At 48.3% G+C, this 7,533-nt stretch overlaps 1 long non-coding RNA gene across 1 annotated transcript; it reads right to left on the bottom strand.

Annotated features, from left to right (window-relative positions):
- Nucleotides 1-454: 454 nt before the first annotated feature.
- On the bottom strand, nt 455-4,511 carry LOC135314079 (uncharacterized). The gene is made up of 3 exons (XR_010373553.1): nt 4,374-4,511; nt 2,880-3,428; nt 455-610 (listed from the first exon to the last, which is right to left on the bottom strand). It is a non-coding gene; the product is annotated as an uncharacterized LOC135314079 (long non-coding RNA).
- Nucleotides 4,512-7,533: the final 3,022 nt, after the last annotated feature.

Raw genomic sequence — 7,533 nt, 5'->3', positions numbered from 1 at the left:
CCCAGGCTGCCCTCTTAACCTGCGGCACAACCTGCCACAGGGTGATGCTGAAGATACACCTTGGGGAAATTCAAAGAGGGAATGGGCGTTTTAAAGGGGAAGACATCTAGCATTGCTATATATGAAGAAATGCTTTTGGAACACTCTCTGGGCATACATTATCCCCTAACAGTGGCCCAGGATGGATTTAGCAGAAGGAGGGGTAGAGGGATAAATTATCCAAAAGATGCTAATTCTGGGACAGTTTGGGTTTGTTGTTGGGTTGTTTGGGGGTTTTTTGTCACAGCTTCCTCCAGGGCTGGGAGCTGCTGGAGACCAGACATAGCAGCAAGAATAACTCAGACCTGAGCCTCACCATTGATGCTATCATTTTCTGTAATTGCCTTCGCAGAACCCTACGCAGCACCCCTGTCCAGTGCCCGTAATTAAAGCAAATTGGAAGTCATACCTCAGTCAGGCCCGGGTTACGAGGGCTTGTCTCCTCGATGACTCAAGGCAAATGTCGTGGTACTTTGTTATGGCAGGGAAACAAGGCAAGAGAAACTCAGGAAGATATTTGCTTTTGTCTGCAACCTAAATCCCAGGCTCTGCCCTTTCTCCTGCCAAGTGCCTAGGAGAAAAAAAACAGGAGTGGATTTTTTTTGAGTGCATAGCAAAATGGCTAATTTAAAACAATTACACAACAGCTAATTAAAACCATCTCTGCGTCCTAGAAAGGCGACTGGCCAGGTACTCAGCATGAAGTGTTTGGCTTTACGGAGCAGCATCTTGTTAAAGCCCTTCATCCCGCAGTGGCAGCGGCTGGACCCATCCCGTGTCTGCCTGCAGAGAGCGGCTGATGGCCTTCCCGGCATCAGCTGAGTGAGTCCTCCCTCTCCTCTCGCCCGGCTCAGCACTGAGACATACCTGAGGCACCGGCTGTGCTTTATGAAGTCTAAAATTTTCAACTGGTTGTGTCTTTCCATGCAAACTCATTAGACACTATTTACACCCGCTGCAGCTGTGCAGAGAGAGGTTTTGAACTCTGGCATTCTACAGTAGGCTTTGTTTCTCATTTACATTTGCATATTAAAGTGTTTGCCTGAAATAGGCTATTGAAATTAATTCAGGATTAATTGGTGTCTTTATCTCATTAGGACAATCTAATTTAAGGATGATGAAATTGTTTAGCCTCCCGTTTGCATAATTAGATTGCTTTGAATTGCTGTCATTATTGTGCTCTTTAGCATCATCTGTAGGCCTCAAACAGACAAGAGTTTCAACCTCATAAAGACCAATCATGTGTTACAGCAGAGAGCTGTTAACCCCTTTTAACCCAAACTCCCTCCAACGCGCCGCTGCACAATGGAGCGGACGTTCCACGCCACAGTGGGGGATGTGGAGGTCTCCACACCCTGTGTAACGGAGCATCCTGTCCTTCCCTGTACGTGCTTGGGGTGGCAAGGTGCAACCCCAGAAGCTACTGGTGGGCAGCCCTGTTTCACTTGGCCTTCCTATAGGAAGGGCAGCAGCTCTTCTGGATGGTGGTGAAACCCTTCATAGTCAGGTGGGGCTCAGCAGCCGGCACGTGGGCTGCTTCTCCCGGGAGGCTGAGCAGAGCTACAAGCACTTGCTCTCCCTCTCATGTCACTGGAAAGGGCTGGTGGCAACATGCCCAAGGACTGCCTGATCCCATCCCTCATGCATGGCCTTGGGAAAATCCCTTGGGCTGATGGCCAAGACCTCCGGGGACAGCTGGGCTTCCCCTCCATTGGACCTGGGGCTGCAAGGGATGCTTGTGGTCACGGGCACCACGGTGTTTTCTCCCCTCCAAGGACTTGCCAAGCTCTGTCTCCTTCTTCTCCAGTTTGGAGGCTGTTTCTGAACCTCTGAGTGAGGAACATCCCCTGAAGATGTCCTGGCCAACATGTAGCCCTCAGGTCTGGTACCAACACACTCATTCTGCTACAAATAATTAATCTTTCCTCTCTGTGCTTACTAAAAGGAGAGAGGAGACCTGCCTATCCCTGTGCAATGGGAGCATGCATATGAGGGAGTACCACCAGTGCCCACATGGGCCAGGGAAGAGCGAAGAAAAAGAGGAGTAGCTGTAAGGCCTGACCTCCCCAATGGATCACCTTTAAGCTTAGACTCACCCTGTGATGCAGGGGCTGACATGATGCTGTGAAGGAGCAGATGGACCCATACCAGCCCCATGCAGGGCTCAGCATCACACCCGGGACAGCAGGGACCACCAGCATGGGAAGGAGGGTACCATGTTGAGAAAGCACTCACAGGATGGTTGGCCCAGGGACTGTAATCAAGGTGTGGATTCCCCAGAGCTTAGTGCATTCCCAAAACATCACCCAGTGAGCATACACTAAGAAACATGAGGACATGGGTTGAAACTGTAGAGTGAGCAGAGGACATCAGCTGAAAGCCGCAGGCATCCTGAGGACCCCCATAGCCCACAAGGGACACATTTCCCAAAGCAGCCCTTCACCTGATTTTCAGTGCAACCTGCCCCAGACCCAGCTCCTTTCCCACCCAGGGGGGCCTGGACGCCTCAGAGACACGTGGAGACACGTGGACTGGAACCATCTGGAAACAAGCATTCCAAGTCAACACGGGCTTCTGGCAGAGGGTACTGGTTCAGCATACTGAGCTAAGACCTCGCTTCCCCATGGGTCTCTCTATTAAAAACCAGCCTGTTCAGCCACACAAATGATCCAAAACATCTCAGAAGTATTTTTACATGATAAAGCATCACACAGCATTGTAACTGGCTTCCTTGCTAGCAAGGAGGACCACGGCCTTGTGCGTTCCCCCCCGTACCAGGCCAAACTATCTTTCCAGATGGCTGCCAGAAGCCAATAGCCACCAAAGTGCCTGAATCTGACCCTGGAGATGCTCCCCGGGTACTGAGAGCAGGAAGGGGGTCGAGATGGCAGCTCTGCGGTTGCTCCTGGGGATGCTCTCCGTCTGTCCTGGCCCAGCTCGAGGCAGGAGACCTGGTTCTCATTAGCGGGCGGCTGACTCCGGAGGTGGGGGCTGCGCCAGGCAGGCTGCTTCGCCAGTCGCTTCACGTATCCTAACATCTGGTTGTGTCTCATCACAGTGCAAATTTATGACCCTGGAAACAACATGTTGATGATGCACTGGGAAGAGGAGCCGGAACGGTAATCCCGTGTCCAGAGCAGGGATGAGGGGAATCGCCACGACTTTGGTGAGGGGGAAGAGGTGAGGAAGGACAGACCTGTGCCTCCCCACATGACAGGGTGACCCAGTGGGGGTGTGGTGGAATGGAGCTCATGATGATGCAGCATAGCAACATTTTTCACTGTAAACTCTGTCCTCTGGGAAAAAAATGCAAATTCAGGAACAGCCAACTTTGCACAACTTCATCTCGATGAATTGCCAACTTCCAAACCAGCCAACAAACAGGAAACCTTCAAGAAAATAAATGAAAGATTTTGTTTGAATGCTTTGAAAATGAACATTTCCATTTGTAGTGACTGGCCAGTTACACTTTCCATTTTATGCTTAAAATTATACAGACATTTAAAATTATTTGAAACGGAAATGACAGATTGCATTTCAGGTCCTCTAAAGGGAGTTTTGTTTGCCTAGGATAAGTAAATGTTCCATTATTTTTTCCAGAGATCAAATATATCAGTTGAACAAGAACAGAGTGGGACTTGGGAAGTCTTGTTTGCAGGTTCACACCAAAGATGTTTTAAGTTTTCAGTTTAGCCCAAACAAGTGTTTTCAGTTATGTTGCTTTGTTGCTGCTGCAGTGGAAAAGAAAGAAATCCAACTCTTGCCACCACAGTCAGGCAACCAAAGAAGAAAAAAAAAACCCCTAAGAGTCAGTGGAAGAGAAAGTTCTTAGCATGGAAGAACTATGTAAAGCTTGCCTGAACCTTTCAGATCTGTAGACTATTTTTTAGACCCTTGGTACTGCTATCAGGCCCTTTAATATATCAGAGAGGACAATCCCCGTATGATGCCACATACACTTATATATCAGCATAGGTGTACCTAGTGCAAGGCAGAATGGGGAACAGGAGAAGACATGGTGACCAAAAGCTAGGATGCTATTCAAGAGAGGTGGGGTGAAGCTTCTCCCCTTGGCTGTCCCACACCTCTACAGAACAAGGGCCAGCTGGGAAACAATGAGCAGGATAGGAGCAGCCGAGGGTCACATTTGACCATGGGCAAAGGATATTCAAACTAGCAGCAGCACCAATATACCTTCCAGCATTGCCCATTTGTGAACCCATGTGGCTTTACAGCAGACACACAGGTCCTGCGTAGAGGAATCTTAGTCAAGCAGCCCACAGCTTAGACAGCTATGGAAAGGTCTGGCACAGCTCACCAGCAGCCTGACTTACCTTCAGCCATATACCCCAGCAGACAGGTCTTAAGCAAGGACATTGAAATCACTAGCAAATGGATCTTCCCCCATTGCCTCCAGCACCGGCGATCTGCAGATAATGGCTTTTCTTCCCTGGCTTTGGTATTGTTGCTGCTGAGCGTTTCCAAGGCCTGCAAGGACAGAAGTGAACAACAGGTCTGAAAACCAAGGGAGACTCTGGGAATCAGGGTGGATTTGTAGTGGCTCGTGATACATTATATTGTTATCACTACAAAATCATGTAGCCTCCCCTGGAAACCCCCCAGACTTTCCTCTCAGAAGTACTAGTGAGACTAGGTAGTTATGTTGCACCCCATTTCAGTAGAAAGGGTGCTAGGGAGAGATCTTCTGAAGGGACTAGAAGTGAACCTTCCCCAGAGAACAAAAATGGTTAAACTACCCAGAGGCATGAGGGCAACCTTCAGCTCCCACACGCCAATCAAGCCGGCTGCAGGCAGAGGAGCTACAACTCTTACTGCTGGCTGCTCAAACAGTGAGGGCTGTCTAGTAGCAAGGACAACCCCTGTATCAAAAGGACAAGCGTGCCCTTGTCATGATCGCAGCACTACAGCAGGTGACAGCAACAGCAGAAAGCAGAGAGCTTGCCAGAAGTCACGCAAAGTGTCCAGCAGCCCTTGACCAAAGATTACAAGAGTTTTAAATACTCTTTGGTGGAGATGCAAAATGGTGTCAGGAAACCTAAGCTGGTTAAGGGACAGTGTAAATGTGCTAGTATGAAGTAGACAGCTTTCAGCTGCAAATCAGGCCATGACCAGTAGTAAACATCTGCAACCATTAGCCATGAACAAAAATGAGGAGCTGTGAGGAAGAGTCCACATGGAGATTTTGGTGTGTGGCTCACACAAACTCCAGCTGTGGACAAGGGCCTCCCCGCATCCTGGCTCCAGGCATGCCACTGGATGAGGAGCACAACGCCATGTATTTGGAGCAACGACACCGTCCCTTGGCTCAGCCAGAGCCTGCCATGGGGGTTATCAGGGGCCACATGCAGATCTACAGCTACCCAATCTCTGTCAAAGCCATGTGCTTTAGCCTGTGTGGTCCAGCTCTTCTTCCCAGAAGGACTTTGTTAGCAGAGTTCAGCAACAGTTCTTTATATTTACTTGTAGGATGCTTTTTAGAAAAAAAAAAAAAGAAAAAAAAAAAGAAAGACCCCAGTATTACAGCATTTGAAGTAAAACATTTTCTTCGGTCTTTAGAGTTTGAAAGAAAAAAGGCAATTTCAAAACAAAAAGTCTTTTCAGATCAGAAAAATCAGACAGTCCCCTTAAGCAATGTCAAAACAAAATCTCAGGACTTTTTCTAAATTCACACATATATGCACATATATATACATACACGATTGCACACTGCTTTTATCACATGGGAAGGAACCCTGTGAAAGCCATCCAAGTGAGGAGACCTCCTGGGTCCTCCCAGCCCACATCGGGGGAAGTGTGCTCTCACACTCCACTCAGGTGTCATCAGTGCAAGACAGGGTTGCAGAGTGATCTGCACCATCAGCCAGAGTGGAGGGTGACTGAATCACAGTCTGGGACCCCCCCAGGCTCTCTCCTGCCAGTAGAATGAGGTGCCTGGCCAGGAACCCCGTCCACCGTCCCAGTTCAGGCACATGCCTGTGGACCACAAACCCATCGATCCTTTCCCAACCATGCCAGCACCCAGGCACATGCCCCAGGGAGGGTCCCAGGCCCTCATGGCTCCCAGGACCAGGGGGTGAACATGCTGAGCTGCAGCTCTGGCATTTGGTCAACGACTCCTGACCCATGTAGGTTATTGGTCTCATCACCACCCAGCCTCGGTTTCCGAGTGCCAATCAGGCCTCTCCTTTGATCAGTGTTATAATCAGATACAGCACTCCAGCATGGATTATTAAGTTTTAACAGTTGACACATCATTTCTGATACCATAATCTGGCAGCACTTTACAATAAGTGACAGGTCCTCACTAATTCCTTTTGTATTCACTGTAGCAACGTTAATCATGAGTGATGAACTTTGCGTATTCATATGGATGTAATAGGCAGTTCCCAAGGACTGAGACTGTAATCTAGCTTTAACCTAATGGGCACTGATTGTAACAATAAGTAATTATGTCAGCTAAATGCAGTGTTGATGGCAATTGATGACAGCAGCGAAAGCCACGACACCATTTTGGGACTAAGCTTGGAATAGTCATTTGTAAAGCCATAACAGCCAAGACGAGGAACAATGTGTCCTCTCCTGTGTATCCTATCATCCAGCTACCTTCAGCCTGGCGAGGACAGTCCCAGCTGTGACAAACACCCTGTCAGCTCCCTGTTTTACTGTCTGGCAGCTAATTTCAGGGTAGCCCAAAAGTCCAGCCCACTATATGGATGGGGCCAGTGGCACCCTGAAGCTCGAGTAAAAGAAGAGAGGCATCTCATCTTAAATGAGATGTTGGGATTAATTCCGTGGATCACCTTCAGGTCCTTTGGGCAAGTCACATTGGGTGACACCTGGCCAACATCTGGTAGTGTCACCTTCCCACAGAGCAATGCTTGCTGCTCCCCACAGCTGTAGACCCTGGCTCTGTACCCAGCTCGCAAAATGGGGACAGGCTGCAGAAGACTGGAGACCACTGCTGAGCTCAGAGACATCTGAATTCAGTGGATGAACAATTAGGAGAACACAAGCCTAAGAAGTGTGCTTGATAACCTAAACCACAGCATAAGTACATCTGTAGAAAGACACTCTTCTATTACCCAGAAGGGCTGGCGTGACCTCTTTTTTTGGTTAGAGAGGAAAATGAGGATGGGATATTTTTAAGCTTGAATATTTGGATTTGAATTGCTTTCTTTAGAAAGGGGGAGCATGGCAAAGTCATAATAATAATCTTGTTAATGATGGTAATAAGACTGTAAGTGCTGGTGTCATCTTGAAAAAGTGATTTGTGCTGCCAATAAGAATCCTGCTTCGTTGTAATCATTAATGTAGTCAAAAATGCTTGGAAAACACAAAGTAGCTATAAGGAGGTAGAAAGGACATCTTCAAGGAAACATTTTGGGGAGGGGGGTCCTGCAAGATGATGTCCCTGCTCCTACCAGACTGTGAGGAAGAAGCTGCCTCCATTGATAGGTGAAGGGCAGGATCTTT

This window comes from Phalacrocorax carbo, chromosome 6 (assembly GCF_963921805.1).
Source record: "Phalacrocorax carbo chromosome 6, bPhaCar2.1, whole genome shotgun sequence".
Classification (NCBI taxonomy): Eukaryota; Metazoa; Chordata; class Aves; order Suliformes; family Phalacrocoracidae; genus Phalacrocorax; species Phalacrocorax carbo.
This window is presented reverse-complemented; position numbering and strand designations above follow the sequence as displayed.